Source organism: Alosa pseudoharengus, unplaced genomic scaffold (assembly GCF_046254945.1).
Source record: "Alosa pseudoharengus isolate Yale_2024_CS ecotype anadromous, Long Island Sound unplaced genomic scaffold, YU_APseudo_1.1 YU_APseudo_1.1_scf_15, whole genome shotgun sequence".
Classification (NCBI taxonomy): Eukaryota; Metazoa; Chordata; class Actinopteri; order Clupeiformes; family Clupeidae; genus Alosa; species Alosa pseudoharengus.
In genome coordinates, this window is record NW_027468620.1 from 38787331 (window position 1) to 38800076 (window position 12746).

Below are 12746 nucleotides of genomic sequence, written 5' to 3' on the forward strand. Positions count from 1 at the left end.
ACCGTTTCAAATGCAGTCTCAATTCTGTAAGCAGCTCCCATTCAGGATTGGGTTTGTGCGATAAAACTAGATAAAAGTCTACATGTAATACTATACCCTGCTGAAAAAACCCAGCCTGACCAGCTTTAGGTGGTTTGCTGGTTGACCAGCTTGTTACAGTTTTTGCTCATTGCTCAACACTTTTTGCCAAACTTCGGCTTATTGTCTCAAAACTTTACACACAAGCACACAAGACACAACACTGGGAAATAAACCATTCACATCTATGTCCAATTGAAACTCTGCTATCAAAACCTATTTTTTTTTATTATTCAGTTTATCAGTTAGCATTGTTTTTTTCCAACAAAGGTTTTGATAAAAAAAACAAAAATGAAAGTACTGAAAGGTTACAAATGACATCAACTCAATACTGTACATCACAGTACTGTACTCTACAGCAGGGACTCCCAAACTGACATCTACTCAATACTGTACATCACAGTACTGTACTCTACTCAATACTGTACATCACAGTACTGTACTCTACAGCAGGGACTCCCAAACTGACATCTACTCAATACTGTACATCACAGTACTGTACTCTACAGCAGGGACTACCAAACTGACATCAACTCAATACTGTACATCACAGTACTGTACTCTACTCAATACTACTGTACTCTACGCAATACTGAACATCACAGTACTGTACTCTACAGCAGGGGGAACTGGATTCCCAAACTGGTACGTACCAAAGCTTCCACTAGGGGGTGCGCAAGATGAAAAGGGCAATATTGGAAAGGTGTTACTGTAAACATTATTTTTTTTAAAATCTTAAGCCTATGTTCTCTTTGTTCTTTGTGTTTCATAATGTTGTTCTCCACACTGTTTTTTTTGTGTTGATTTTAGTGTTGTTATATGTTATCATGTAGGGCGGCTAATTACTGTAAACATGATGCCTGGAATGCGTCAATAGAACGTGTTGAACCGCTGCTTTACAGAACAGTACAGTAAATGCAGTAACGCAAAAATAAAACATAAATAACACCAAAAATATACTACTGTAAAACAGGCTTAGATGTTATGGACTCTGCCCAGCTTCCCTCATTGTCAGGCCATGATTTCCTCTTCCTCTACCTCCTGCTCTCCTTGCCTCCATGCTTGCAATGTTCTCAAAATGGCTCAACTGAGGCCTATTTGTAGCTGGCTGATTGGTGTTCAGTTTTGTAAGTATTTTCACATGTGTGTTTAAGTGTTTTCAATCACTCAATGTGTTTTGTATTTTGAATAGATGTGTTGTCCCAATGGTACCCATGAGATTTCAATTATGAACGAAGTGTCTTATGTATGAAATAGTGTGTAATGTGCAGGAGCAAGTGTGTTGCAGAAAGGAGCAAGTGTGTTGCAGAATTCCAACTAAAGTGCAAAGCAGCGCTTTTGTTTAAGGTTACACTGTGTTTAAGGTATAGTAACAAAAGCTTCAAGTTTTGTTACTTTGGTCTAAGCATATAGTGTTCAAGCAATGGGCAAAAACTGTAACCTGCTTGTTTGACCACCCTATGATGGCTGACCTGCTAGACCAGCAAAACTCTTGCAAAAACATACCTTCAGCTGGTTTATCCAGCTTACGATGGTAATTCAGCTGTTTTTTTGGTTGTATAACCTCAAGCTGGTCATTTTTGTTGGTCTTGAATTTCCCCTTGGGGATCAATAAAGTATCTATCTATCTATCTATGTATTTTAGCTGGTGTTGCTGGTCTACACTGCTGGTTTAACTGGCCATGCCAGCATGACCATCTTACACCAACTATGTCAAGCTTGACAGGCTGGTCACCAGCATGACCATCTTGCACCAGCAGTATCCCCGGCTGGTCAAACCAACATGACCAGCTTCCTCAGATGGTCACGCCAACATGATCAGCTTCCTCAGATGGTCACGCCAACATGACCAGCTTCCTCAGATGGTCACGCCAACATGACCAGCTTCCTCAGATGGTCATGCCAACATGACCAGCTTCCTCAGATGGTCAAACCAACATGACCAGCTTCCTCAGATGGTCACGCCAGCATGACCAGCTTCCTCAGATGGTCACGCCAACATGACCAGCTTCCTCAGATGGTCAAACCAACATGACCAGCTTCCTCAGATGGTCACGCCAACATGACCAGCTTCCTCAGATGGTCACGCCAGCATGGTCACGCCAGCATGACCAGCTTCCTCAGATGGTCACGCCAGCATGACCAGCTTCCTCAGATGGTCACGCCAGCATATCCAGCTTCCTCAGATGGTCACGCCAGCATGACCAGCTTCCTCAGATGGTCACGCCAGCATGACCAGCTTCCTCAGATGGTCACGCCAGCATATCCAACTTCCTCAGATGGTCACGCCAGCATGACCAGCTAGTGGCCCAACCAGCTACACCAACAAAGACCAGCAAGAGCTGAAAGAAAACCAGCAAAGACCAGCTAAAACCAGCTACCAGTATAAGCTGGTTTCTAGCTGTTTTTTTCAGCAGGGTAAGCAGCAAATCAAACTTCACCGTTGTTTCCCTTTACAGTAAGGAGCTCCCCACCTAGCCTACTTCATACAAATAAAGCTTGTATTTATTTAGCCTAAAAGGGTCTGGTTTACCATTCTGATGCATTGATATTTATTTAGCCTTAAAGGGTCTGGTTTACCATTCTGATGCATTGATATTTATTTAGCCTTAAAGGGTCTGGTTTACCATTCTGATGCATTGATATTTATTTAGCCTTAAAGGGTCTGGTTTAGCATTCTGATAAAGCTTGTATGTATTTAGCTTTAAAGGGTCTGGTTTACCATTCAAATAGAGCTTGTATTTATTTAGCCTAAAAGGGTCTGGTTTACCATTCTGATGCATTGATATGTATTTAGCCTAAATGGGTCTGGTTTACCATTCTGATGCACTGTAGGTAGCCAATCATAACAGCAGCTACAGTTCATCTGTACAGTTCATCTCAATCTGACAGCTGTCTGACCTTCACTGGCCCCCAATGGACAAGAACATGTTTAGACTGTGTGTGTGTGTGTGTTTAGACTGTTTAGGTTGGGTTCTTGTGGAAGGAATGCAAGATCTTAGGACCTTTTTTGGAAACCGCCACAGACAGTGTGTTCCTGACGTTCCCACGGCGACAGTAGCAGGATGGGTCTCAGGTAGCCGATTGAAGGGTTCCCTTTAAACTGTGATGAAGCTGCGGAGGGCCGGGGGGGCATTCCTGCCCGTTACTCTCTCCAGATGAGAGGCCCTTTGAACTGCAGCCATGACTAAAACCAGATCTCACACACACACACACACACTCACACAGAGTATGGCTGGACTTCATGAAGCTGAATGCAAGGCGAGGATCAGCCTTGCGACCCCTTTAGCGATGTGCTAATGCAACTCAGATGCAGTAATTCACTCCAATCCTAGCCCTGCTATCCCCACACACACACACACACACACACCGTGCTATCCCCATTCACACACACACACACACACCGTGCTATCCCCATTCACACACACACACACACACCGTGCTATCCCCATTCACACACACACACACACACACACACACCGTGCTATCCCCATTCACACACACACACACACACACCGTGCTATCCCCATTCACACACACACACACACACACACCGTGCTATCCCCATTCACACACACACACACACACACACCGTGCTATCCCCATTCACACACACACACACACCGTGCTATCCCCATTCACACACACACACACACACACACACACCATGCTATCCCCATTAACACACACACACACACACACACCGTGCTATCCCCATTCACACACACACACACACACTCACACACCGTGCTATCCCCATTCACACACACACACACACACCGTGCTATCCCCATTCACACACACACACACACCGTGCTATCCCCACACACACACCGTGCTATCCCCATTCACACACACACACACACACACACACACACACCGTGCTATCCCCATTCACACACACACACACACACACACCATGCTATCCCCATTCACACACACACACACACCGTGCTATCCCCACACACACACACACACACACACCGTGCTATCCCCATTCACACACACACACACACCGTGCTATCCCCACACACACACACACACACACACCGTGCTATCCCCATTCACACACACACACACACACACACACCATGCTATCCCCATTCACACACACACACACACACACACCGTGCTATCCCCATTCACACACACAAACACACACACACACACCGTGCTATCCCCATTCACACACACACACACACACACACCGTGCTATCCCCATTCACACACACACCGTGCTATCCCCACACACACACACACACCGTGCTATCCCCATTCACACACACACACACACACACACACACCGTGCTATCCCCATTCACACACACACACACACACACACACACCATGCTATCCCCATTCACACACACACACACACACACACACACACCGTGCTATCCCCACACACACACACTCACACACACACACACCGTGCTATCCCCATTCACACACACACACACACACACCATGCTATCCCCATTCACACACACACACACACACACCGTGCTATCCCCACACACACACACACACACCGTGCTATCCCCATTCACACACACACACACACACACACCGTGCTATCCCCACACACACACACACACACACACCGTGCTATCCCCATTCACACACACACACACACACCGTGCTATCCCCATTCACACACACACACACACACACACCGTGCTATCCCCATTCACACACACACACACACCATGCTATCCCCATTCACACACACACACACACACACCGTGCTATCCCCATTCACACACACACACACACACACTCACCAGCAGAGGTGGACAGAGTACACAGCTTCATTACTTGAGTAAAAGTACAGATACCCTTTGCTACATTTTACTCAAGTAAAAGTACAACAGTCAGATGTCTACTTAAGTAAAAGTACTGAAGTACTTGTTTTTAAAAGTACTTGAGTATCAAGAGTACAAGAGTAGCCTACATTTTCTAAATACTGCATTACTACTGCCACAGTGCTTACATTTATGTACAGAAACATCCTACATAGAGTTATGAAAAATGTTAATACCTTGGAGAATGTAAAATTAATTGGAAGTAAAATCAAGTCATTTTCATCTTTTTACCATGTTGCCAGGGATGGTCAGTATTTCTAATACATGTATATAAAATACAAAATACTATTTTGTAATTGAAACACTTGAAGCGAAAACTATCATTAAAAACTATCATTAACTAATTTAAATAGTCTGGCGAGCTGGGGCCACAGGTTGGCACATTCCCGGGATGGACCTGCTGTGTCTTCATCCATTGTTTCATCCATGGAGTTGACTTTGGCGGAAAGCTGAAGGTGATTGCTGATAGGCCGTCCCAAACACACACACACCACCCTCACACACCACCCTCACACACACACCACCCTCACACACACACACACCACCCTCACCCTGCTATCCCCACACACACCACCCTCACACACACACACCACCCTCACCCTGCTATCCCCGCACACACACACACACACCACCCTCACACACACACACTCACCACCCTCACCCTGCTATGCCCACACACACACACCCACACTCACCACCCTCACCCTGTTATCCCCGCACACACACCACCCTCACACACACACACACACCCACACTCACCACCCTCACCCTGCTATCCCCACACATACACACTCACCACCCTCACCCTGCTATCCCCACACACATACACCCACACACACACACCACCCTCACACACACACCCACACACACACACTCACCACCCTCACCCTGCTATTCCCGCACACACACACACACACCACCCTCACCCTGCTATCCCCGCACACACACACACACACACACTCACCACTGCTCTCACTTTGCTGTGATCTGAGGATTTTGGATCCTGCGCTAAGAGTCAGAGCTGATGATCAATGCCAAACCACACAAAGGTTAAAGCACTTTACATGAGACATTTTAAGAGCTCTGAAAGTGTATGTCACTTTATGAATTTAATAAACTTACAGAAGACAGAAAGCACTTTACATAAGACATTTTAAGAGCTCTGAAAGTGTGGGGATATGTCACTATGAATTTAATAAACTTACAGAAAACTTAAAGCACTTTACATGAGACGTTTTAAGAGCTCTGAAAGCGTGTGTGGGTATATGTCACTTTATGAATTTAATAAACTACAGAAGACAGAAAGCACTGGATGTGGCTTTGTGGGCATTTTCATATTTCTCATGTTTGATTTTGAAAAGTGTGTGTGTGTGTGTATTTGAGAAGAGCTAGTAACAGATTCTCATATTATGAAGCATGCAGCAGGCAGATTCTGCCTGTTGACGTGTTGGCGGAACACCATCTGTATAGAGAACGGTAGCACAAAACCAATACGGCTTACACTGCAAAAAATGAAATCTAACCAAGTGTTATTAATCTTATAATAAGATCAAAAAATATATTTGGTATTGTTTTTAGTGTGAAAAGACTTACCTAGCACTCTCTCGAAAGATCATTTTGATTAATTTAAGAAGACTGACTTATTTTAAGGAGAAACTGGCAGAAAAATTCGCTTGTTTTCAGGATGAGACGTAGCCTAGAAATCTAGACGCGCCCCTAGCGGCAGCAAATTACATTTGCTGCCAGGGCTAGTCTAGCAACTCTCCGTTGGCTTGTGAGCTCCAGATATCGAAACTTCTCCGGGCCAATGAAATCGTGTATAGAGTCGTTAGGTGGGCTTAACATAATGATTGATGGCAGAGTTGCAATGGTTTGGCTTGAATTCCCTGCTACTTGAAAACAAATAAGATGGATGTTGCTGTTGGCGAACAGTGTGACACGAGTTAAGCTTTTATTAAGTTGCCAAACGTTTGAACTAGCCAACTAGCTCCGCTGGTGGGAAACGCATGGGACTCATAGCGCTGCCGCTGTCCTATTGCGTGCAGAGGGAATTTGAAAGACAACTGATTATCCCGCCCCTCGGACTGAGCACTGCGAACGGTGAGTGTCCAGACCCTACATGTTAATGTGGGTCTGGATCGCCAGGCTAGATGAGACGTCTTAAAATAAGTCAAACTTTTCTTAAATTAAGTCAAATGATTTCACAAGAAAGCGCTAGGTAAGTCTCTACTGAAAACAATACAAACTAGTTTATTTTATCTCAATATAAGAGTCAATCAAGGAAAAACTCGCACACCATTGTTTGCCGTTGAAAAATAAATAAACAAAGTGTTTAAGAGTGTGTCCATGAGAGGACCAGGCGGGGGTGACACATGCTACGTCACCGATTTTGATGAAACTTGGACAGTTTGAAGGGTCCACCTAATAACTCAAAAAGCCAAAATAGTACAAAATTTGAAACAACCCAGGGGAAGTTAGGCCCCCGTCCTTGTTTTAGGCCAAAAAACCTCAAAAAAAGGTCCAAAATTGCATAAAATGTTGACATCCCTCCTGCTGTCAGATTTAAACACAGCAAAGTAACAATCCATGCCATCAAAGGTCCATCCAAGGTTAGTTTAAAACTGGAATTACAAGGCGTAAGGTGTGACTGGTGTCAGTCCAGGACTGCACGTATCCACTATGTCACATGCCTTTTGGCGAATACCCAAAAAATAGCAATATTCAGACCTGAATATCTCCAATGAGCAACCTCCTTCTTTCAAAATTCTTTCTGCACAAGGAAGGGCCATCTGTGGACTTCATTATTCAAAAGAAAAATGCTCGGCCTTTTTATTATTTTTGTCGCGGTAACCGCCTAAATAGTGTGATCCAGCCAGTGATTTCAAATACATATCTATTTCAATGATTGGTTGAAACATAATGTTTAGGTCATTTATGGTGGACAAATGTAGATATATTATCATCAATCATGTCTACTGATCAAATCCAAGCTAGATTTAATGTCCTAAGTGCAATATATTCTTTAAGGTAGCTCAAAATGACATCATTGGATGACATACACCAGTATACCCGTAGGTCCAATATTTGCAAATGTGATATCTCCAACATATCTCAGGGCTAGAAACAGTCACTTGGATTCAAATAATAACTTGTAACATTTTGGTAGCCAAAGGTCAAGGTCACTTTGACCTTATGTATATCCCTTTGTGGTGGATAAATCTCAAAAAATCCCTGACATAATTTCATATGTGATACAAATATTCACTTTGACTCACAGATAACAAATATTTGAATCTGGTGGTCAAAGGTCGAGGTCAAGGACCTTGCATTCTTGAGAAAATGATATATCATAAATGCCTGTAGGGATGTTTTTTCAAATTTGGTAAAAATATTCACTTACACTTTTGTCTTCGTCATTCATCGGTGACCTCCAGAAGGCTCAACAGTGGTATCTGGCATCTCAGACCCAGCTCCCTCCACACTCATGATAGGTTGTCTACCAACCAATACCGACACATTTTTTGGTAATTTGTCTTCTTTGCTGTGGCCGTTTATGATCCGATCAGCAACACAGCCAAGCAAACTGCAGTCCCTTGATGTGGGCACCCACAAATACCAACAAATTCTTCAGTTAATCATCTTTTTTGCTGTGGCCATTTATGATCCCATCAGCAACTATACAACAAACAAAACACCAACCCCTTAATGAGGGCACCAAGAAGTACCACCAAAGTCTTTGGTCATTCCTCTTCTTTGCTCCCACAGTTTCTGATCCAATCAGCAACATAACCAGATCAACTGTAAGCCCTTGATGTGGGCACCCACAAATACCTACACATTCTTCAGTCAATCCTCTTCATTGCTTTGGTGGTTTATTATCTGATCATTAACATACCCAGTCAAACCGCAAGCCTTTGATGCAGACACCAACAAATACCAACAAATATTTAGATACCAACTACCAACCATTGTCACAAATTCTTCAGTCATTCCTGTTTGTTGCTATGGCCATTTATGATCCGATCAGCAATATACCAACATACCAAGCAATATCATAAATTCTCCAGTCATTCCTCTTCATTACTGTGGACACTTATGATCTGATCAACAACATACACAGCCGACATGCAAGCCCTTGATGTAGGCACCAACAACTACCACTCCAGAAACACAGCAGCAGCGTCTCAGAGTCAATTCAGGTTACAACATGACCCCAAATAGCATGTGAGTGCCATAGCCATTGGCTTGCCTTTTCAGCAGCCTCCAATATTTGTTACAGCTCCTTTCAGTGACCGTCCTCAAAGAAAGTCTAACAGAAATTTTGTGGCTGATTATATTTGGGTGGTGAAAGGTCAATATTACTCTGACCTCACAAAAAAAAACTATTTCACTATTCACTAAAAAATATTTTTACAACTTGAACATGATATCCTGGAAACACAGAGTATTGTTATTATTGTTATTATCACATGATAATAACATTGTTATTTTTCATGTGATAAATGGTTTTAACATTGGAAAATGTTAATCTAGCTTGGCATTACTCAATTAGCACTGTCCCATTAGCCCAACACAGCAGACAGCGGTCATATGCAGGAATTAAAGTGGGAGGAACGCAGTTCCGCCACCTCGGATAATTTAATAATAAATATATTCTTTCATACCAACGATACAGCACGATTATATTGTCAAAATAATTGAGGAGTTAATTTTCGTGTGTACAGAGGTGACCAAGAAGCTATCAATTCTTATTGCTACACCACAATATGTTGTCCAACAGTGAGTCATTCTTCCCCGTTGCACCGACACTGGATTTTAGGGTTCCCCCACCTGCCAAATCCCACTTTATCCACTGGTCATGTGGCATGCAATGGAAACAGATTCACAAGTACTGTACATTATCATGTTTTCAATGTTTCAGACAGATTTCCTTGTGGGACCCTAACATGAAGCTAGGTGGTTATACCATATCAGAATCTCTGCTTTAAAACAACTTGTACTAATAAGCAGGGTCATGTCAAACAGACATGTTTTTACGATGGATGGACATCGAGGTACAGTAGGCTACGAAACAAGTAAAGCCCACGGGGGCAGCCGTGGCCTACTGGTTAGTACTTCAGACTTGTAACCGAAGGGTTGCCGGTTCGAACCCCGACCAGTAGGAACGGCCGAAGTGCCCTTGAGCAAGACACCTAACCCCTCACTGCTCCCCGAGCGCCGCTGTAGCAGGCAGCTCATTGCGTCGGGATTAGTGTGTGCTTCACCTCACTGTTATGTGTGTTCACTGTGTGCTGTGTGTGTGTTTCACTAATTCACGGATTGGGATAAATGCAGAGACCAAATTTCCCTCACGGGATCAAAAGAGTATATACTTGTACGTAAAAATCTTCATTTTGGATGTCCACAGATCCAAGTAAACCAGCATTCTCTTTAGAAGGTTTTAAAAAAATATCTGTGTGGGCTAAACACTGTTTATGTGTGGACGAAAGACCCAAACATAAAATATCTGGTTATGTGTGTACAGGGCCTAAGTTGTGCTAAATTTGAAATAACTCCCTCAAGGTGTTTCCAGGATATTGTGTTCAAGGTGTAAAAATACAGTAGGCCCATGTTGTTTTTTTGAGAGGTCACAGTAACATTGACCACTCACATCTAATCAGTTCATCTTTGAGTGTAAGTGACTGTGTGTGCTGAATTTGAAAGAAAAAAAAAACTTCCTATAGGCATTGCTCACAAGAATGTGAGGTCACAATGACCCTGACCTATGACCTTTGACCATCAAATTCAAATTAATTTGTTATCTGTGAGTGAAAGGCCCTTTCCGAAACTAGCTACACTCTCTCCCTAGCCACTTGCACTCCTAACCAAGTGTTAAAGGAACACGCCAACATTTTGGGAAATGATCTTATTGTCTCTGCCAGAGTTAGATAAGATGATACATACCCTTCTCATCTGTGTGTGTGCAGTACCTCAGTCTGAGGCACCCACTGTTAGCATAGCTTATCATAGTTCATTGAGGTGAGCAGTTCCAACTAGCCTATAGCACCCAAACGTGATAAACGAACTCCAACATTTTCCCATTTACATGGAGAACTCGATTTAGCTGTAAGGGTGATTCCCACCTGAGTGCACACCGTAACTTAGGGGAGTGGGTAGGGATTGGTTTCAGAAAGGGCCAGTGTGAATGTTTGTATCACATTTGCAATTATGTCAGGGATTTTTAGAGGTTTATTCACCACAATGGGATGTACATAAGGTCACAGTGACCTTGACCTTTGACCTTTGACTATCAAAATCTTACAAGTTATTATTTGAGTCCAAGTGACTGTTTCTAGCCCTGAGATATGTTGGAGATATCACATTTGCAAAAATTAGACCTACGGGTATACTGGTGTATGTCACCCGATGATGTCATTTTGAGCTACCTTAAGGAATATATTACACTCAGGACATTAAATGTAGCTTGGATTTGATCAGCAGACATGATTGATGATAATATATCTCCATTTGTCCACCATAAATGACCTAAGCATTATTTTCAACCAATCATTGAAGTAGATATGTATTTGAAATCACTGGCTGGATCACACAAAAAAATAATAAAAAGGCCGAGCATTTTTCTTTTGATTTATGAAGTCCACAGATGGCCCTTTCATGTGCAGAAAGAATTTTGAAAAAAGGAGGTTGCTCATCGGAGTTATTTAGGTCTGAATATTGCTATTTTTTGGATATTCGCCAAAAAGCATGTGACATAGTGGACATGTGCAGTCCTGGACTGACACCAGTCACACCTTACGCCTTGTAACTCCAGTTTTAAACTAACCTTGGATGGACCTTTGATGGCATAGATTGTTACTTTGCTGTGTTTAAATCTGACAGCAGGAGGGATGTCAACATTTTATGCAATTTTGGGCCTTTTTTTGAGTTTTTTTGCCCTAAAACAAGGAGGCGGTCCTAACTCCCCCTGGGTTACTATTTTGGCTCTTTTAGTTTTTAGGTGGACCCTTCAAACTGTCCCAAGTTTCATCAAAATCGGTGACGTAGCATGTGTCACCCCCGCCTGGTCCTCAACCAATGTGCTACCAAGTGAGGTGATGTACAAACGTTTCGGTCCTCAGACCTTCATCAGTGCAAACCATACACAATGACGTGACGCCTATTTATAGTCTGCGTCTACTTGGTGGCAGCTCTGTCAATCAACCTGACCCCTAGCTAGGTAGGTTGAAGTGTAGACTCAGAGAATCATGAGATAAGAAGGCCCTCAGGCTCATTGGTACAGTAGACAGTCATAGACAGTAGTCAAGCTAATGAATAAAATAAAATAAAAAATCACATGAAAAATAGAAAAACAAGAAAAACATAAGGAAACAAGATTAACAATAAGCAAGTGAATATTAAAAAATAGATGGATATTCGGATATATAATCAGCAGATTGAACATTCTCAGATAAACCAGCTCAAAGGAAGCAAGTCAAATCAAAGTCATCATTTAACCCATGTGGATGTAACGTTTTGAGGTAGTAGATCCAACGCGCTTCACACTGAAGGAGCATCTGTCCTGTACAGCTCCTCCTACGGGTAGAAGAGACTCTATCTATTCCTACACTGCAAAAACTGCTTATCTAACAAAATCTAACCAAGTGTTATTAATCTTATATCAAGATAAAAAAAATTTTTGGTATTTTTAGTATAAAGACACTAACCTAATGCTTTCTCATGAAATCATTTGACTTAAAATAAGTCAAACTTCTCTTAAATTAAATTAAGACATCTCATCCTGAAAACAAGCAAATTTGTCTGCCA